Genomic DNA, 23,126 nt, shown 5'->3' on the forward strand with positions numbered 1-23,126 from the left:
TGACCATCCTATATGTGTTTTTCGACACGTTGTCTTGAAATCGGGTATTTTCAATTCTATTTGCCACCCAACATATGGGATATCTCAACTAATATTGATCAATATCGATATGTTTCACATTTTCCATACATTTCATATATATTATATCAATAATATTGATTTATTACAACATTTTCATATATATGAATGTTATTTATTATAGGTATTCACAATATAATATTAATTATATATGTTCTGAGAAATACCCATATATTTGGTTGCCAGCCAACAGGCACTACCCTATATATGTTTTTGGACACGCCGTCTTTAAACTGCATGTTTACAGTACTAAAAGTCTCCCTTCATATGAATTTCCTCCATATACTTGAGGAAATTGAAGGAATATTTTATATTTTCCATACATTTCATATATAATATATCAATAATATTGATATATTACAACATTTTCATATATATGAATGTTATTTATTATAGGTATTCACAATATAATATTAATTTTATATGTTCTGAGAAATACCCATATATTTGGTTGCCAGCCAACAGGCACTACCCTATATATGTTTTTGGACACGCCGTCTTTAAACTGCATGTTTACAGTACTAAAAGTCTCCCTTCATATGAATTTCCTCCATATACTTGAGGAAATTGAAGGAATATTTTATATTTTCCATACATTTCATATATAATATATCAATAATATTGATATATTACAACATTTTCATATATATGAATGTTATTTATTATAGGTATTCACAATATAATATTAATTTTATATGTTCTGAGAAATACCCATATATTTGGTTGCCAGCCAACAGGCACTACCCTATATATGTTTTTAAAAAAAAAAAAAAAAAAAAAAAAAAAAAAAAAAAAAAAAAAAAAAAAAAAAAAAAAAAAAGGCACTACCCTATATATGTTTTTGGACACGCCGTCTTTAAACTGCGTGTTTACAGTACTAAAAGTCTGCCTTCATATGAATTTCCTCCATATGCTTGAGGAAATTGAAGGAATATTTTATATTTTCCATACATTCCATATATAATATATCAATAATATTGATATATGATAACATTTTCATATATATGAATGTTATTTATTATAGGAATTCACAAAATCATATTAATATTATATGTTCTGAGAAATACCCATATATTTTGTTGCTTTACTATAAGCAATCCATTGTATGGATATTCTCAATTTACCCAAATGAATATAGATATATTTTTTTAATATTAAATATATTAAATTTCATTTCATTTCATTTCATTCCATTCCATTCCATTTCATTTCATTTCATTTCATATTCATTTCATTTATTAATTCGAAACTTTTAGTAAATCTTGTTACTTTGACAATTTTTTATCAGCGTCACTAAGTAGATGACGATTCCATTTGGCAACCATAAGGGACTTGTAGTTTTTAGACTCAAATTTTTCATATGGAACATTTTTTTTTGTATATTTGTATATATTTATAATATAAATAAGACTCTTTTAATTTGAGATTTGTTTATATGCGTCACTAAGTAAGATGACGATTCATTTGGCTACCAAAAATGACTTGTATTAATAATTCTTTCTTCTTATTTAATATGCATAGATATCATTTCATTTGCCTTTAATAAGAGACATTAGTTTTGCTATCAAGCAAGACTTATTATATTTTGACAATTTATATCTGCGTCACTAAATAGATGACGATTCATTTGGCTACTGTATGTGACTTATAGTCCTAAGATATATAATATCTAAGCTCTTACCTGGAACTTCAGCACTCGGCATTTGTTTTCACATTCGCGTCACTATTAAGATGACGATGCATTTGGCTACCATAAGTGACTTGTAGTTTTTAGGCTCGTATTTTTCATATTAAAAGTCTTTTTAATATGTATGCAATTTTTCGTTTTAGTTTTTTTTCAAATTGTATATATATATTTAAAATAAATATATATACCGTTTAATTTGCCGCCTTTAATAAAGGGACTTGTAGTAAGACTCTTTTAATTTGACATTTTATTATATGCGTCACTAAGTAAATGACGATTCATTTGGCTACCAAAAAAGACTTGTAGTAAGACTCTTTTAATTTGACATTTTATTATATGCGTCACTAAGTAGATGACGATTCATTTGGCTACCAAAAAAGACTTGTGTAGTTTTTAGATTCATATTTTTCATATTAAAATATGTTTATTTATATGGCTTTATAATTCTTTCTTCTTTAATATGCATAGATATCATTTCATTTGCCTTTAATAAGAGACATAAGTTTTGCTATCAAGCAAGACTTATTATATTTTGACAATTTATATCTGCGTCACTAAATAGATGACGATAGAACATTAGGCTACTGTATGTGACTTATACTCTTAAGATATATAATATCACACATTCGCGTCACTATTAAGATGACGATGCATTTGGCTACCTGTTTAATTAGGTTATATCTAATCCATATCATATTTAACCTCCTCCTCCTAATAAAATATATAAATAATATATAACAACAAAAACTATCAAACATATATGATGATAATTTAAATTGATTATGTTATATATTATATATATATATATTTATTATCGAATCATCAAGCAAAGGATAAGCTTCAGTGGATCGCAGTATGGCAGCTGCTCAACCACTTACAACACCTTGCCTGTTACAAAAGTCGTTTACAATTGATTCTAGGCTTTGTCATTGTATTAAATAATGTTTTTATATGTAACTAGCGCGGCATCAGGTGATCGAAGATCCTCCCAATTTACTATGTTACAAATTACATTGGCATCACATCCATTGTCGTTCATAAAATAAATTATAAACTTTAAATGGTTTAGAAAGCCATACAATGCAAATTGCCCCTTATTTATCATTGCAGTCCAGCACGGATACGACCTTAGAGGCGTTCAGGCATAATCCAACGGACGTAGCGTCATACCACTGTTCGCTCGAACAAGTATTGTGCCATTGGTCCGTACCTGCGGTTCCTCTCGTACTACGCAGGAATGCTGTCGCAACAACGTTTTGTCATTAGTAGGGTAAAACTAACCTGTCTCACGACGGTCTAAACCCAGCTCACGTTCCCTTGCATGGGTGAACAATCCAACGCTTGGTGAATTTTGCTTCACAATGATAGGAAGAGCCGACATCGAAGGATCAAAAAGCGACGTCGCTATGAACGCTTGGCCGCCACAAGCCAGTTATCCCTATGGTAACTTTTCTGACACCTCTTGTTAAAAACTCTTTAAACCAAAAGGATCGATAGGCCGAGCTTTTGCTGTCCCTGTGTGTACTGAACACCGAGATCAAGTCAGCATTTGCCCTTTTGCTCTATGTGTGGTTTCTGTCCGCACTGAGCTGGCCTTGGGACACCTCCGTTATTATTTGAGAGATGTACCGCCCCAGTCAAACTCCCTACCTGGCAATGTCCTTGAATTGGATCATACCTGAGTAATTGGAGTTATACCAAATTTTCAAATCAAAAATACATAAATGCACTCCTTTTATTAAAGAATTTGTTTGCGATTATATAACAAACTCGTGATACTTTGATCAAGAAGCTTGCATCAAAACCCAATACCATAAGATATAATAAATATATCCGTATAATGGCTAGGAAATGATACACGTTCCATTTAATCAAGTAAGTAAGGAAACAATAAGAGTAGTGGTATTTCATTGGCGATACCAAACCGAGGTCTAATATCTCCCACTTATTCTACACCTCTTATGTCTCCTTACACTGCCAGATTAGAGTCAAGCTCAAAAGGGTCTTCTTTCCCCGCTAATTATTCCAAGCCCGTTCCCTTGGCTGTGGTTTCGCTAGATAGTAGATAGGGACAGTAGGAATCTCGTTAATCCATTCATGCGCGTCACTAATTAGATGACGAGGCATTTGGCTACCTTAAGAGAGTCATAGTTACTCCCGCCGTTGACCCGCGCTTACTTGAATTTCTTCACTTTGACATTCAGAGCACTGGGCAGAAATCACATTGTGTCAACACCCGCTAGGGCCATCACAATGCTTTGTTTTAATTAGACAGTCGGATTCCCCAAGTCCGTGCCAGTTCTGAATTGATTGTTAATTGATAATCGTTATAATTAATAAGAACTAATTGGTTTGACCCAATTAGTATTCTTAAAAATTTTAGCAAGAAAGTTCCACAATTGGCTACGTAACTAAACTATCCGGGGAACAAGTAACTTCCATAAATGAAAGAAACTCTATTTACCCAGAACGAGCACATAAACCATGTTATTGTTTCCCAATCAAGCCCGACTATCTCAATCTTCAGAGCCAATCCTTATCCCGAAGTTACGGATCTAATTTGCCGACTTCCCTTACCTACATTATTCTATCGACTAGAGACTCTTCACCTTGGAGACCAGCTGCGGATATTGGTACGGCCTGTTGAGAAGTTTGCGTGTCCCCACCATAAATTTTCAAGGTCCGAGGAGAAAATATCGACACAACAGTATATGTCATGCTCTTCTAGCCCATCTACCATATCTCTCTGCGAAAGACTTCCATGGTAGTACGGCTATAAAACAGAAAAGAAAACTCTTCCGATATCTCTCGACGGCTTCTTTATGGTCGTTCCTGTTGCCAGGATGAGCACGAGGCCCATATTTAATAACAAACGGATACTCAACAGGTTACGGAATTGGAACCGTATTCCCTTTCGTTCAAAATTATTCAAGTATATTATTTTTGCCTTTTATTATTATTTGTGTTTCTTAATAGTTTGCTTTTTGTTTTACTTGAAAATTTTCGGCTTTCGCCTTGAACTTAGGACCGACTAACTCGTGATCAACCACTGTTCACACGAAACCCTTCTCCACTTCAGTCCTCCAAGGTCTCATTCGATTATTTGCTACTACCACCAAGATCTGTACCAATGGCAGCTCCATGCAGGCTTACGCCAAACACTTCTACGCATACCATTGTACCTTCCTACTCACTAAAGTTTCAAAATTTATATTACAAGTAATATAAATCATCTACTTTAGCGGTAATGTATAGGTATACAACTTAAGCGCCATCCATTTTAAGGGCTAGTTGCTTCGGCAGGTGAGTTGTTACACACTCCTTAGCGGATTTCGACTTCCATGATCACCGTCCTGCTGTTTTAAGCAACCAACGCCTTTCATGGTATCTGCATGAGTTGTTAATTTGGGCACCGTAACATTACGTTTGGTTCATCCCACAGCGCCAGTTCTGCTTACCAAAAGTGGCCCACTGGGCACATTATATCATAACCTTAAACTTCATATCAAGAAAGTTAAGGTTCTTACCCATTTAAAGTTTGAGAATAGGTTAAGATCGTTTCGACCCTAAGGCCTCTAATCATTCGCTTTACCAGATAAGATTATTTTATATAACATTAAAATGCACCAGCTATCCTGAGGGAAACTTCGGAAGGAACCAGCTACTAGATGGTTCGATTGGTCTTTCGCCCCTATACTCAATTCTGACAATCGATTTGCACGTCAGAACTGTTTCGGTCTTCCATCAGGGTTTCCCCTGACTTCAACCTGATCAAGTATAGTTCACCATCTTTCGGGTCACAGCATATATGCTCAAGGTACGTTCCAGTTAGAGGCATAAATAATATAAATATCATTATACATAACTATATAGAACGCCCCGGGATTGTGTTAATTAGCTATAAATAGTTAAAAAACTAATCCCATTATTAGTCAAGTTAATTACGCTATTAGGTTTATATCCCAATAACTTGCACATATGTTAGACTCCTTGGTCCGTGTTTCAAGACGGGTCCCGAAGGTATCCTGAATCTTTCGCATTGTTAATCATACAAGTGCTTATAATAAACACAAAAATCAATGATAATTATGCCATTATATAATTCCGAAAAATTAACGCACTGTATTCATATAAATCTATCAACACTTTATCAAATTAATGACATTTAATCTGTGTTAAAACGCAAGCATTTTAATTGGATTAAACTATAAGCCATATTTTATGATAAATTTTGTATGTTAATAGATTACAATGTCCTTATATGGAAAAAATGCACACTATTATCATAATATTGTTTAAATATTACAATTTTAATGATGAATTTTCCATAATGGATATTCAGGTTCATCGGGCTTAACCTCTAAGCAGTTTCACGTACTGTTTAACTCTCTATTCAGAGTTCTTTTCAACTTTCCCTCACGGTACTTGTTTACTATCGGTCTCATGGTTATATTTAGTTTTAGATGGAGTTTACCACCCACTTAGTGCTGCACTATCAAGCAACACGACTCTTTGGAAACATCATCTAGTAATCATTAACGTTATACGGGCCTGGCACCCTCTATGGGTAAATGGCCTCATTTAAGAAGGACTTAAATCGTTAATTTCTCATACTAGAATATTGACGCTCCATACACTGCATCTCACATTTGCCATATAGACAAAGTGACTTAGTGCTGAACTGATTTCTTTTCGCTCGCCGCTACTAAGAAAATCCTTGTTAGTTTCTTTTCCTCCCCTAATTAATATGCTTAAATTCAGGGGGTAGTCCCATATGAGTTGAGGTTGTATATAACTTTTTATTAATTAATTCTTTAAATATAATGAGAAAACATTTTATAAATTCGATAATTATAAAGAACCAACGAAGAGCAATAACATTTCCAATAGCTTTCGAATTTCTAATCATTAATAAGAGACAATTCTAGATGAAAAATATTTCAACATTTTTTATGCTAGACATTTCTCAGTATCATTTGATTGAAAACGAAAATATTTTTCTTCGTTTATCACATCCATTGTGAGTTAATGTTTTTCATATATTTTTTAATATTATGAATAATAAATAATTATCCAATAATATACCATGTGCTTATAAATTTTATTTAAAAATTTTATAAACAACTTAATTAGCATAGTCTTACAACCCTCAACCATATGTAGTCCAAGCAGCACTATAAAATTAATTAAAGTACATAACAGCATGGACTGCGATATGCGTTCAAAATGTCGATGTTCATGTGTCCTGCAGTTCACACGATGACGCACAGTTTGCTGCGTTCTTCATCGACCCATGAGCCGAGTGATCCACCGCTTAGAGTTTTATAATATTTGTTTTTTTAATTTCGTCAATTGTGTTTTTATTGAAAGAAATTAAAAATACACCATTTTACTGGCATATATCAATTCCTTCAATAAATGTATTTTTATACCTAAAATAAATGTTGCGAAATGTCTTAGTTTCATATAAACAATATAATACCAATTTTCATTTTTCATTTTATTTCTATTTAAGTTTGATATATATTGCATTTTATATAAAACATTAACCTGATTATTAACCGGGTACAACATTATATATTTTAGGTTGTTGCATTAACCAATGTATGCCCATAACTTAGATGAACAATACATATGCGCAACGCGTGTATATTATGGTCCATATACACACAAAGTAATTATATTATATTCTATTATATATTATATATTTAACATATCGTATATATATCTTCTATCTATCTGTATCTCTAATCGATTGGCCAGGTCGATTTTTATTTTATGGACATCAGAGCCTCCGCCCACGACTCGTAATTGATATCTCATAATAATTACTCGGCATTGGACACCATTTGCTCGAGCTATTTAAGTCCATAGGACTATACTTTTTCTTTCATTAAAACGCTTTAAATTAGATAAGATATTTTTGATATATTTTTTGACATATTTATATATATATATATATATAGATTATATAATATAATATATTTTTTGGCAAATTTATTTTTTTTTGTATTATTAAATAATACAAAATTTTGTGTTAACGGTAAAGATATTATACAATAATGATCCTTCCGCAGGTTCACCTACGGAAACCTTGTTACGACTTTTACTTCCTCTAAATAATCAAGTTCGGTCAACTTTTGCGAAACAACCGTAACACGCAAGGCGTCACAGTGATCACGTCCGGAGACCTCACTAAATAATTCAATCGGTAGTAGCGACGGGCGGTGTGTACAAAGGGCAGGGACGTAATCAATGCGAGTTAATGACTCACACTTACTGGGAATTCCAAGTTCATGTGAACAGTTTCAGTTCACAATCCCAAGCATGAAAGTGGTTCAGCGGTTTACCCGGACCTCTCGGTCTAGGAAATACACGTTGATACTTTCATTGTAGCGCGCGTGCAGCCCAGGACATCTAAGGGCATCACAGACCTGTTATTGCTCAATCTCATTATTGCTAGACGCAATTTGTCCATTTAAGAAGCTAGTGTCCTTATAATGGGACAAACCAACAGGTACGGCTCCACTTATATAAACACATTCAAACACAATAAACATTTTACTGCCACCATGAATGAAGGCTATATAAGCTTCAACACCATAATCCTGAAGATATCTATTTAATATATTTGAGTCTCGTTCGTTATCGGAATTAACCAGACAAATCACTCCACGAACTAAGAACGGCCATGCACCACCACCCATAGATTCGAGAAAGAGCTATCAATCTGTCTTACACACTTATGTTCGGACCTGGTAAGTTTTCCCGTGTTGAGTCAAATTAAGCCGCAGGCTCCACTCCTGGTGGTGCCCTTCCGTCAATTCCTTTAAGTTTCAGCTTTGCAACCATACTTCCCCCGGAGCCCAAAAGCTTTGGTTTCCCGGGAAGCGACTGAGAGAGCCATAAAAGTAGCTACACCCAATTGCTAGCTGGCATCGTTTATGGTTAGAACTAGGGCGGTATCTGATCGCCTTCGAACCTCTAACTTTCGTTCTTGATTAATGAAAACATCTTTGGCAAATGCTTTCGCTTAAGTTAGTCTTACGACGGTCCAAGAATTTCACCTCTCGCGTCGTAATACTAATGCCCCCAAACTGCTTCTATTAATCATTACCTCTTGATCTGAAAACCAATGAAAGCAGAACAGAGGTCTTATTTCATTATCCCATGCACAGAATATTCAGGCATTTGAAGCCTGCTTTAAGCACTCTAATTTGTTCAAAGTAATTGTACCGGCCCACAATAACACTCGTTTAAGAGCACTAATGCAGGTTTTTAAATAGGAGGAACATATGAAAAAATACAAGTATTTAAACATATATAAGAACTCCACCGGTAATACGCTTACATACATAAAGGTATAGTACTAACCACAATTGTAAGTTGTACTACCCGTATGAAGCACAAGTTCAACTACGAACGTTTTAACCGCAACAACTTTAATATACGCTATTGGAGCTGGAATTACCGCGGCTGCTGGCACCAGACTTGCCCTCCAATTGGTCCTTGTTAAAGGATTTAAAGTGTACTCATTCCAATTACAGGGCCTCGGATATGAGTCCTGTATTGTTATTTTTCGTCACTACCTCCCCGAGCTGGGAGTGGGTAATTTACGCGCCTGCTGCCTTCCTTAGATGTGGTAGCCGTTTCTCAGGCTCCCTCTCCGGAATCGAACCCTGATTCCCCGTTACCCGTTGCAACCATGGTAGTCCTAGATACTACCATCAAAAGTTGATAGGGCAGACATTTGAAAGATCTGTCGTCGGTACAAGACCATACGATCTGCATGTTATCTAGAGTTCAACCAGTATAACGATCTTGCGATCGCTTGGTTTTAGCCTAATAAAAGCACATGTCCCATAAGGTTCATGTTTTAATTGCATGTATTAGCTCTAGAATTACCACAGTTATCCAAGTAACTGTTAACGATCTAAGGAACCATAACTGATATAATGAGCCTTTTGCGGTTTCACTTTTAATTCGTGTGTACTTAGACATGCATGGCTTAATCTTTGAGACAAGCATATAACTACTGGCAGGATCAACCAGAATAATGTTTTTAATTCATATTACTTTCATATTTTTTTAAAATAGAAATTAGTAATACAAAATTTATTATAGAGTATTTTTCTTTAAATTGCATTTAGGAGGGAGGAAAATAATCTTGATACGAATATGGCTATCTTTGTTTAGCTTCATAATCGTTTTAAAATTCTTTATATTTGTTACACGCCACGTTTGCCCACAGTAACTAGAATTTTTTCATATATAATTCTATAATATAATTCATATTTACATATTTCATTTTAAAATATCATTTTATTTCGCCATACATATATATTTCACACATGTACCAATTATTTTTGATTAACCAATATAAATATTGAGTTAAATCATTTGTATTTTTATGATAAATTTAAAATCTATCATTTCCATATAACTCTCTGGTAATATATCACATAAAACCGAGCGCATATGAAACATTTATAATATATATATAATATATATAACAACAGCACTAATAATAACATTAGCCTGAATTAGATTAACGATAAAGGTCGGAAAACAATTGTTGCCATATAATAATATATACAACCTTGGCTTTCGTTTTCAACATTATTATCTAAAAAGTGATGACACTTAATATTAACCGTATCAAGCCAAGTCTCGTATTCGCAAGAATCAAGATACAAAACATACGGAAAATATTTAATTTTGCTATTAAATTGACAAAATTATATGGATATCATAAATTTTGTTCAACTATAGATGGACAACCACTGACCATCCTATATGTGTTTTTCGACACGTTGTCTTGAAATCGGGTATTTTCAATTCTATTTGCCACCCAACATATGGGATATCTCAACTAATATTGATCAATATCGATATGTTTCACATTTTCCATACATTTCATATATATTATATCAATAATATTGATTTATTACAACATTTTCATATATATGAATGTTATTTATTATAGGTATTCACAATATAATATTAATTATATATGTTCTGAGAAATACCCATATATTTGGTTGCCAGCCAACAGGCACTACCCTATATATGTTTTTGGACACGCCGTCTTTAAACTGCATGTTTACAGTACTAAAAGTCTCCCTTCATATGAATTTCCTCCATATACTTGAGGAAATTGAAGGAATATTTTATATTTTCCATACATTTCATATATAATATATCAATAATATTGATATATTACAACATTTTCATATATATGAATGTTATTTATTATAGGTATTCACAATATAATATTAATTTTATATGTTCTGAGAAATACCCATATATTTGGTTGCCAGCCAACAGGCACTACCCTATATATGTTTTTGGACACGCCGTCTTTAAACTGCATGTTTACAGTACTAAAAGTCTCCCTTCATATGAATTTCCTCCATATACTTGAGGAAATTGAAGGAATATTTTATATTTTCCATACATTTCATATATAATATATCAATAATATTGATATATTACAACATTTTCATATATATGAATGTTATTTATTATAGGTATTCACAATATAATATTAATTTTATATGTTCTGAGAAATACCCATATATTTGGTTGCCAGCCAACAGGCACTACCCTATATATGTTTTTGGACACGCCGTCTTTAAACTGCGTGTTTACAGTACTAAAAGTCTGCCTTCATATGAATTTCCTCCATATGCTTGAGGAAATTGAAGGAATATTTTATATTTTCCATACATTCCATATATAATATATCAATAATATTGATATATGATAACATTTTCATATATATGAATGTTATTTATTATAGGAATTCACAAAATCATATTAATATTATATGTTCTGAGAAATACCCATATATTTTGTTGCTTTACTATAAGCAATCCATTGTATGGATATTCTCAATTTACCCAAATGAATATAGATATATTTTTTTAATATTAAATATATTAAATTTCATTTCATTTCATTTCATTCCATTCCATTCCATTTCATTTCATTTCATTTCATATTCATTTCATTTATTAATTCGAAACTTTTAGTAAATCTTGTTACTTTGACAATTTTTTATCAGCGTCACTAAGTAGATGACGATTCCATTTGGCAACCATAAGGGACTTGTAGTTTTTAGACTCAAATTTTTCATATGGAACATTTTTTTTTGTATATTTGTATATATTTATAATATAAATAAGACTCTTTTAATTTGAGATTTGTTTATATGCGTCACTAAGTAAGATGACGATTCATTTGGCTACCAAAAATGACTTGTATTAATAATTCTTTCTTCTTATTTAATATGCATAGATATCATTTCATTTGCCTTTAATAAGAGACATTAGTTTTGCTATCAAGCAAGACTTATTATATTTTGACAATTTATATCTGCGTCACTAAATAGATGACGATTCATTTGGCTACTGTATGTGACTTATAGTCCTAAGATATATAATATCTAAGCTCTTACCTGGAACTTCAGCACTCGGCATTTGTTTTCACATTCGCGTCACTATTAAGATGACGATGCATTTGGCTACCATAAGTGACTTGTAGTTTTTAGGCTCGTATTTTTCATATTAAAAGTCTTTTTAATATGTATGCAATTTTTCGTTTTAGTTTTTTTTCAAATTGTATATATATATTTAAAATAAATATATATACCGTTTAATTTGCCGCCTTTAATAAAGGGACTTGTAGTAAGACTCTTTTAATTTGACATTTTATTATATGCGTCACTAAGTAAATGACGATTCATTTGGCTACCAAAAAAGACTTGTAGTAAGACTCTTTTAATTTGACATTTTATTATATGCGTCACTAAGTAGATGACGATTCATTTGGCTACCAAAAAAGACTTGTGTAGTTTTTAGATTCATATTTTTCATATTAAAATATGTTTATTTATATGGCTTTATAATTCTTTCTTCTTTAATATGCATAGATATCATTTCATTTGCCTTTAATAAGAGACATAAGTTTTGCTATCAAGCAAGACTTATTATATTTTGACAATTTATATCTGCGTCACTAAATAGATGACGATAGAACATTAGGCTACTGTATGTGACTTATACTCTTAAGATATATAATATCACACATTCGCGTCACTATTAAGATGACGATGCATTTGGCTACCTGTTTAATTAGGTTATATCTAATCCATATCATATTTAACCTCCTCCTCCTAATAAAATATATAAATAATATATAACAACAAAAACTATCAAACATATATGATGATAATTTAAATTGATTATGTTATATATTATATATATATATATTTATTATCGAATCATCAAGCAAAGGATAAGCTTCAGTGGATCGCAGTATGGCAGCTGCTCAACCACTTACAACACCTTGCCTGTTACAAAAGTCGTTTACAATTGATTCTAGGCTTTGTCATTGTATTAAATAATGTTTTTATATGTAACTAGCGCGGCATCAGGTGATCGAAGATCCTCCCAATTTACTATGTTACAAATTACATTGGCATCACATCCATTGTCGTTCATAAAATAAATTATAAACTTTAAATGGTTTAGAAAGCCATACAATGCAAATTGCCCCTTATTTATCATTGCAGTCCAGCACGGATACGACCTTAGAGGCGTTCAGGCATAATCCAACGGACGTAGCGTCATACCACTGTTCGCTCGAACAAGTATTGTGCCATTGGTCCGTACCTGCGGTTCCTCTCGTACTACGCAGGAATGCTGTCGCAACAACGTTTTGTCATTAGTAGGGTAAAACTAACCTGTCTCACGACGGTCTAAACCCAGCTCACGTTCCCTTGCATGGGTGAACAATCCAACGCTTGGTGAATTTTGCTTCACAATGATAGGAAGAGCCGACATCGAAGGATCAAAAAGCGACGTCGCTATGAACGCTTGGCCGCCACAAGCCAGTTATCCCTATGGTAACTTTTCTGACACCTCTTGTTAAAAACTCTTTAAACCAAAAGGATCGATAGGCCGAGCTTTTGCTGTCCCTGTGTGTACTGAACACCGAGATCAAGTCAGCATTTGCCCTTTTGCTCTATGTGTGGTTTCTGTCCGCACTGAGCTGGCCTTGGGACACCTCCGTTATTATTTGAGAGATGTACCGCCCCAGTCAAACTCCCTACCTGGCAATGTCCTTGAATTGGATCATACCTGAGTAATTGGAGTTATACCAAATTTTCAAATCAAAAATACATAAATGCACTCCTTTTATTAAAGAATTTGTTTGCGATTATATAACAAACTCGTGATACTTTGATCAAGAAGCTTGCATCAAAACCCAATACCATAAGATATAATAAATATATCCGTATAATGGCTAGGAAATGATACACGTTCCATTTAATCAAGTAAGTAAGGAAACAATAAGAGTAGTGGTATTTCATTGGCGATACCAAACCGAGGTCTAATATCTCCCACTTATTCTACACCTCTTATGTCTCCTTACACTGCCAGATTAGAGTCAAGCTCAAAAGGGTCTTCTTTCCCCGCTAATTATTCCAAGCCCGTTCCCTTGGCTGTGGTTTCGCTAGATAGTAGATAGGGACAGTAGGAATCTCGTTAATCCATTCATGCGCGTCACTAATTAGATGACGAGGCATTTGGCTACCTTAAGAGAGTCATAGTTACTCCCGCCGTTGACCCGCGCTTACTTGAATTTCTTCACTTTGACATTCAGAGCACTGGGCAGAAATCACATTGTGTCAACACCCGCTAGGGCCATCACAATGCTTTGTTTTAATTAGACAGTCGGATTCCCCAAGTCCGTGCCAGTTCTGAATTGATTGTTAATTGATAATCGTTATAATTAATAAGAACTAATTGGTTTGACCCAATTAGTATTCTTAAAAATTTTAGCAAGAAAGTTCCACAATTGGCTACGTAACTAAACTATCCGGGGAACAAGTAACTTCCATAAATGAAAGAAACTCTATTTACCCAGAACGAGCACATAAACCATGTTATTGTTTCCCAATCAAGCCCGACTATCTCAATCTTCAGAGCCAATCCTTATCCCGAAGTTACGGATCTAATTTGCCGACTTCCCTTACCTACATTATTCTATCGACTAGAGACTCTTCACCTTGGAGACCAGCTGCGGATATTGGTACGGCCTGTTGAGAAGTTTGCGTGTCCCCACCATAAATTTTCAAGGTCCGAGGAGAAAATATCGACACAACAGTATATGTCATGCTCTTCTAGCCCATCTACCATATCTCTCTGCGAAAGACTTCCATGGTAGTACGGCTATAAAACAGAAAAGAAAACTCTTCCGATATCTCTCGACGGCTTCTTTATGGTCGTTCCTGTTGCCAGGATGAGCACGAGGCCCATATTTAATAACAAACGGATACTCAACAGGTTACGGAATTGGAACCGTATTCCCTTTCGTTCAAAATTATTCAAGTATATTATTTTTGCCTTTTATTATTATTTGTGTTTCTTAATAGTTTGCTTTTTGTTTTACTTGAAAATTTTCGGCTTTCGCCTTGAACTTAGGACCGACTAACTCGTGATCAACCACTGTTCACACGAAACCCTTCTCCACTTCAGTCCTCCAAGGTCTCATTCGATTATTTGCTACTACCACCAAGATCTGTACCAATGGCAGCTCCATGCAGGCTTACGCCAAACACTTCTACGCATACCATTGTACCTTCCTACTCACTAAAGTTTCAAAATTTATATTACAAGTAATATAAATCATCTACTTTAGCGGTAATGTATAGGTATACAACTTAAGCGCCATCCATTTTAAGGGCTAGTTGCTTCGGCAGGTGAGTTGTTACACACTCCTTAGCGGATTTCGACTTCCATGATCACCGTCCTGCTGTTTTAAGCAACCAACGCCTTTCATGGTATCTGCATGAGTTGTTAATTTGGGCACCGTAACATTACGTTTGGTTCATCCCACAGCGCCAGTTCTGCTTACCAAAAGTGGCCCACTGGGCACATTATATCATAACCTTAAACTTCATATCAAGAAAGTTAAGGTTCTTACCCATTTAAAGTTTGAGAATAGGTTAAGATCGTTTCGACCCTAAGGCCTCTAATCATTCGCTTTACCAGATAAGATTATTTTATATAACATTAAAATGCACCAGCTATCCTGAGGGAAACTTCGGAAGGAACCAGCTACTAGATGGTTCGATTGGTCTTTCGCCCCTATACTCAATTCTGACAATCGATTTGCACGTCAGAACTGTTTCGGTCTTCCATCAGGGTTTCCCCTGACTTCAACCTGATCAAGTATAGTTCACCATCTTTCGGGTCACAGCATATATGCTCAAGGTACGTTCCAGTTAGAGGCATAAATAATATAAATATCATTATACATAACTATATAGAACGCCCCGGGATTGTGTTAATTAGCTATAAATAGTTAAAAAACTAATCCCATTATTAGTCAAGTTAATTACGCTATTAGGTTTATATCCCAATAACTTGCACATATGTTAGACTCCTTGGTCCGTGTTTCAAGACGGGTCCCGAAGGTATCCTGAATCTTTCGCATTGTTAATCATACAAGTGCTTATAATAAACACAAAAATCAATGATAATTATGCCATTATATAATTCCGAAAAATTAACGCACTGTATTCATATAAATCTATCAACACTTTATCAAATTAATGACATTTAATCTGTGTTAAAACGCAAGCATTTTAATTGGATTAAACTATAAGCCATATTTTATGATAAATTTTGTATGTTAATAGATTACAATGTCCTTATATGGAAAAAATGCACACTATTATCATAATATTGTTTAAATATTACAATTTTAATGATGAATTTTCCATAATGGATATTCAGGTTCATCGGGCTTAACCTCTAAGCAGTTTCACGTACTGTTTAACTCTCTATTCAGAGTTCTTTTCAACTTTCCCTCACGGTACTTGTTTACTATCGGTCTCATGGTTATATTTAGTTTTAGATGGAGTTTACCACCCACTTAGTGCTGCACTATCAAGCAACACGACTCTTTGGAAACATCATCTAGTAATCATTAACGTTATACGGGCCTGGCACCCTCTATGGGTAAATGGCCTCATTTAAGAAGGACTTAAATCGTTAATTTCTCATACTAGAATATTGACGCTCCATACACTGCATCTCACATTTGCCATATAGACAAAGTGACTTAGTGCTGAACTGATTTCTTTTCGCTCGCCGCTACTAAGAAAATCCTTGTTAGTTTCTTTTCCTCCCCTAATTAATATGCTTAAATTCAGGGGGTAGTCCCATATGAGTTGAGGTTGTATATAACTTTTTATTAATTAATTCTTTAAATATAATGAGAAAACATTTTATAAATTCGATAATTATAAAGAACCAACGAAGAGCAATAACATTTCCAATAGCTTTCGAATTTCTAATCATTAATAAGAGACAATTCTAGATGAAAAATATTTCAACATTTTTTATGCTAGACATTTCTCAGTATCATTTGATTGAAAACGAAAATATTTTTCTTCGTTTATCACATCCATTGTGAGTTAATGTTTTTCATATATTTTTTAATATTATGAATAATAAATAATTATCCAATAATATACCATGTGCTTATAAATTTTATTTAAAAATTTTATAAACAACTTAATTAGCATAGTCTTACAACCCTCAACCATATGTAGTCCAAGCAGCACTATAAAATTAATTAAAGTACATAACAGCATGGACTGCGATATGCGTTCAAAATGTCGATGTTCATGTGTCCTGCAGTTCACACGATGACGCACAGTTTGCTGCGTTCTTCATCGACCCATGAGCCGAGTGATCCACCGCTTAGAGTTTTATAATATTTGTTTTTTTAATTTCGTCAATTGTGTTTTTATTGAAAGAAATTAAAAATACACCATTTTACTGGCATATATCAATTCCTTCAATAAATGTATTTTTATACCTAAAATAAATGTTGCGAAATGTCTTAGTTTCATATAAACAATATAATACCAATTTTCATTTTTCATTTTATTTCTATTTAAGTTTGATATATATTGCATTTTATATAAAACATTAACCTGATTATTAACCGGGTACAACATTATATATTTTAGGTTGTTGCATTAACCAATGTATGCCCATAACTTAGATGAACAATACATATGCGCAACGCGTGTATATTATGGTCCATATACACACAAAGTAATTATATTATATTCTATTATATATTATATATTTAACATATCGTATATATATCTTCTATCTATCTGTATCTCTAATCGATTGGCCAGGTCGATTTTTATTTTATGGACATCAGAGCCTCCGCCCACGACTCGTAATTGATATCTCATAATAATTACTCGGCATTGGACACCATTTGCTCGAGCTATTTAAGTCCATAGGACTATACTTTTTCTTTCATTAAAACGCTTTAAATTAGATAAGATATTTTTGATATATTTTTTGACATATTTATATATATATATATATATAGATTATATAATATAATATATTTTTTGGCAAATTTATTTTTTTTTGTATTATTAAATAATACAAAATTTTGTGTTAACGGTAAAGATATTATACAATAATGATCCTTCCGCAGGTTCACCTACGGAAACCTTGTTACGACTTTTACTTCCTCTAAATAATCAAGTTCGGTCAACTTTTGCGAAACAACCGTAACACGCAAGGCGTCACAGTGATCACGTCCGGAGACCTCACTAAATAATTCAATCGGTAGTAGCGACGGGCGGTGTGTACAAAGGGCAGGGACGTAATCAATGCGAGTTAATGACTCACACTTACTGGGAATTCCAAGTTCATGTGAACAGTTTCAGTTCACAATCCCAAGCATGAAAGTGGTTCAGCGGTTTACCCGGACCTCTCGGTCTAGGAAATACACGTTGATACTTTCATTGTAGCGCGCGTGCAGCCCAGGACATCTAAGGGCATCACAGACCTGTTATTGCTCAATCTCATTATTGCTAGACGCAATTTGTCCATTTAAGAAGCTAGTGTCCTTATAATGGGACAAACCAACAGGTACGGCTCCACTTATATAAACACATTCAAACACAATAAACATTTTACTGCCACCATGAATGAAGGCTATATAAGCTTCAACACCATAATCCTGAAGATATCTATTTAATATATTTGAGTCTCGTTCGTTATCGGAATTAACCAGACAAATCACTCCACGAACTAAGAACGGCCATGCACCACCACCCATAGATTCGAGAAAGAGCTATCAATCTGTCTTACACACTTATGTTCGGACCTGGTAAGTTTTCCCGTGTTGAGTCAAATTAAGCCGCAGGCTCCACTCCTGGTGGTGCCCTTCCGTCAATTCCTTTAAGTTTCAGCTTTGCAACCATACTTCCCCCGGAGCCCAAAAGCTTTGGTTTCCCGGGAAGCGACTGAGAGAGCCATAAAAGTAGCTACACCCAATTGCTAGCTGGCATCGTTTATGGTTAGAACTAGGGCGGTATCTGATCGCCTTCGAACCTCTAACTTTCGTTCTTGATTAATGAAAACATCTTTGGCAAATGCTTTCGCTTAAGTTAGTCTTACGACGGTCCAAGAATTTCACCTCTCGCGTCGTAATACTAATGCCCCCAAACTGCTTCTATTAATCATTACCTCTTGATCTGAAAACCAATGAAAGCAGAACAGAGGTCTTATTTCATTATCCCATGCACAGAATATTCAGGCATTTGAAGCCTGCTTTAAGCACTCTAATTTGTTCAAAGTAATTGTACCGGCCCACAATAACACTCGTTTAAGAGCACTAATGCAGGTTTTTAAATAGGAGGAACATATGAAAAAATACAAGTATTTAAACATATATAAGAACTCCACCGGTAATACGCTTACATACATAAAGGTATAGTACTAACCACAATTGTAAGTTGTACTACCCGTATGAAGCACAAGTTCAACTACGAACGTTTTAACCGCAACAACTTTAATATACGCTATTGGAGCTGGAATTACCGCGGCTGCTGGCACCAGACTTGCCCTCCAATTGGTCCTTGTTAAAGGATTTAAAGTGTACTCATTCCAATTACAGGGCCTCGGATATGAGTCCTGTATTGTTATTTTTCGTCACTACCTCCCCGAGCTGGGAGTGGGTAATTTACGCGCCTGCTGCCTTCCTTAGATGTGGTAGCCGTTTCTCAGGCTCCCTCTCCGGAATCGAACCCTGATTCCCCGTTACCCGTTGCAACCATGGTAGTCCTAGATACTACCATCAAAAGTTGATAGGGCAGACATTTGAAAGATCTGTCGTCGGTACAAGACCATACGATCTGCATGTTATCTAGAGTTCAACCAGTATAACGATCTTGCGATCGCTTGGTTTTAGCCTAATAAAAGCACATGTCCCATAAGGTTCATGTTTTAATTGCATGTATTAGCTCTAGAATTACCACAGTTATCCAAGTAACTGTTAACGATCTAAGGAACCATAACTGATATAATGAGCCTTTTGCGGTTTCACTTTTAATTCGTGTGTACTTAGACATGCATGGCTTAATCTTTGAGACAAGCATATAACTACTGGCAGGATCAACCAGAATAATGTTTTTAATTCATATTACTTTCATATTTTTTTAAAATAGAAATTAGTAATACAAAATTTATTATAGAGTATTTTTCTTTAAATTGCATTTAGGAGGGAGGAAAATAATCTTGATACGAATATGGCTATCTTTGTTTAGCTTCATAATCGTTTTAAAATTCTTTATATTTGTTACACGCCACGTTTGCCCACAGTAACTAGAATTTTTTCATATATAATTCTATAATATAATTCATATTTACATATTTCATTTTAAAATATCATTTTATTTCGCCATACATATATATTTCACACATGTACCAATTATTTTTGATTAACCAATATAAATATTGAGTTAAATCATTTGTATTTTTATGATAAATTTAAAATCTATCATTTCCATATAACTCTCTGGTAATATATCACATAAAACCGAGCGCATATGAAACATTTATAATATATATATAATATATATAACAACAGCACTAATAATAACATTAGCCTGAATTAGATTAACGATAAAGGTCGGAAAACAATTGTTGCCATATAATAATATATACAACCTTGGCTTTCGTTTTCAACATTATTATCTAAAAAGTGATGACACTTAATATTAACCGTATCAAGCCAAGTCTCGTATTCGCAAGAATCAAGATACAAAACATACGGAAAATATTTAATTTTGCTATTAAATTGACAAAATTATATGGATATCATAAATTTTGTTCAACTATAGATGGACAACCACTGACCATCCTATATGTGTTTTTCGACACGTTGTCTTGAAATCGGGTATTTTCAATTCTATTTGCCACCCAACATATGGGATATCTCAACTAATATTGATCAATATCGATATGTTTCACATTTTCCATACATTTCATATATATTATATCAATAATATTGATTTATTACAACATTTTCATATATATGAATGTTATTTATTATAGGTATTCACAATATAATATTAATTATATATGTTCTGAGAAATACCCATATATTTGGTTGCCAGCCAACAGGCACTACCCTATATATGTTTTTGGACACGCCGTCTTTAAACTGCATGTTTACAGTACTAAAAGTCTCCTTCATATGAATTTCCTCCATATACTTGAGGAAATTGAAGGAATATTTTATATTTTCCATACATTTCATATATAATATATCAATAATATTGATATATTACAACATTTTCATATATATGAATGTTATTTATTATAGGTATTCACAATATAATATTAATTTTATATGTTCTGAGAAATACCCATATATTTGGTTGCCAGCCAACAGGCACTACCCTATATATGTTTTTGGACACGCCGTCTTTAAACTGCATGTTTACAGTACTAAAAGTCTCCCTTCATATGAATTTCCTCCATATACTTGAGGAAATTGAAGGAATATTTTATATTTTCCATACATTTCATATATAATATATCAATAATATTGATATATTACAACATTTTCATATATATGAATGTTATTTATTATAGGTATTCACAATATAATATTAATTTTATATGTTCTGAGAAATACCCATATATTTGGTTGCCAGCCAACAGGCACTACCCTATATATGTTTTTGGACACGCCGTCTTTAAACTGCGTGTTTACAGTACTAAAAGTCTGCCTTCATATGAATTTCCTCCATATGCTTGAGGAAATTGAAGGAATATTTTATATTTTCCATACATTCCATATATAATATATCAATAATATTGATATATGATAACATTTTCATATATATGAATGTTATTTATTATAGGAATTCACAAAATCATATTAATATTATATGTTCTGAGAAATACCCATATATTTTGTTGCTTTACTATAAGCAATCCATTGTATGGATATTCTCAATTTACCCAAATGAATATAGATATATTTTTTTAATATTAAATATATTAAATTTCATTTCATTTCATTTCATTCCATTCCATTCCATTTCATTTCATTTCATTTCATATTCATTTCATTTATTAATTCGAAACTTTTAGTAAATCTTGTTACTTTGACAATTTTTTATCAGCGTCACTAAGTAGATGACGATTCCATTTGGCAACCATAAGGGACTTGTAGTTTTTAGACTCAAATTTTTCATATGGAACATTTTTTTTTGTATATTTGTATATATTTATAATATAAATAAGACTCTTTTAATTTGAGATTTGTTTATATGCGTCACTAAGTAAGATGACGATTCATTTGGCTACCAAAAATGACTTGTATTAATAATTCTTTCTTCTTATTTAATATGCATAGATATCATTTCATTTGCCTTTAATAAGAGACATTAGTTTTGCTATCAAGCAAGACTTATTATATTTTGACAATTTATATCTGCGTCACTAAATAGATGACGATTCATTTGGCTACTGTATGTGACTTATAGTCCTAAGATATATAATATCTAAGCTCTTACCTGGAACTTCAGCACTCGGCATTTGTTTTCACATTCGCGTCACTATTAAGATGACGATGCATTTGGCTACCATAAGTGACTTGTAGTTTTTAGGCTCGTATTTTTCATATTAAAAGTCTTTTTAATATGTATGCAATTTTTCGTTTTAGTTTTTTTTCAAATTGTATATATATATTTAAAATAAATATATATACCGTTTAATTTGCCGCCTTTAATAAAGGGACTTGTAGTAAGACTCTTTTAATTTGACATTTTATTATATGCGTCACTAAGTAAATGACGATTCATTTGGCTACCAAAAAAGACTTGTAGTAAGACTCTTTTAATTTGACATTTTATTATATGCGTCACTAAGTAGATGACGATTCATTTGGCTACCAAAAAAGACTTGTGTAGTTTTTAGATTCATATTTTTCATATTAAAATATGTTTATTTAT

General features: G+C 33.2%; 6 non-coding genes across 6 annotated transcripts; all 6 read right to left on the reverse strand.

The window, feature by feature from the left end:
- Positions 1-2,579: 2,579 nt before the first annotated feature.
- Positions 2,580-6,553, reverse strand: LOC121467254. Its single transcript, XR_005977376.1, has one exon. It is a non-coding gene; the product is annotated as a large subunit ribosomal RNA (ribosomal RNA).
- A 355-nt stretch (positions 6,554-6,908) lies between these two features.
- LOC121467260 lies at positions 6,909-7,087 on the reverse strand. Its single transcript, XR_005977380.1, has one exon. It is a non-coding gene; the product is annotated as a 5.8S ribosomal RNA (ribosomal RNA).
- Positions 7,088-7,825: 738 nt separating this feature from the next.
- LOC121467249 lies at positions 7,826-9,820 on the reverse strand. The gene has a single exon (XR_005977371.1). It is a non-coding gene; the product is annotated as a small subunit ribosomal RNA (ribosomal RNA).
- A 3,224-nt stretch (positions 9,821-13,044) lies between these two features.
- LOC121467255 lies at positions 13,045-17,018 on the reverse strand. The gene has a single exon (XR_005977377.1). It is a non-coding gene; the product is annotated as a large subunit ribosomal RNA (ribosomal RNA).
- Positions 17,019-17,373: 355 nt separating this feature from the next.
- Positions 17,374-17,552, reverse strand: LOC121467261. Its single transcript, XR_005977381.1, has one exon. It is a non-coding gene; the product is annotated as a 5.8S ribosomal RNA (ribosomal RNA).
- A 738-nt stretch (positions 17,553-18,290) lies between these two features.
- Positions 18,291-20,285, reverse strand: LOC121467250. Its single transcript, XR_005977372.1, has one exon. It is a non-coding gene; the product is annotated as a small subunit ribosomal RNA (ribosomal RNA).
- Positions 20,286-23,126: the final 2,841 nt, after the last annotated feature.

This window comes from Drosophila elegans, unplaced genomic scaffold (genome assembly GCF_018152505.1).
Source record: "Drosophila elegans isolate 14027-0461.03 unplaced genomic scaffold, ASM1815250v1 contig_275, whole genome shotgun sequence".
Classification (NCBI taxonomy): domain Eukaryota; kingdom Metazoa; phylum Arthropoda; class Insecta; order Diptera; family Drosophilidae; genus Drosophila; species Drosophila elegans.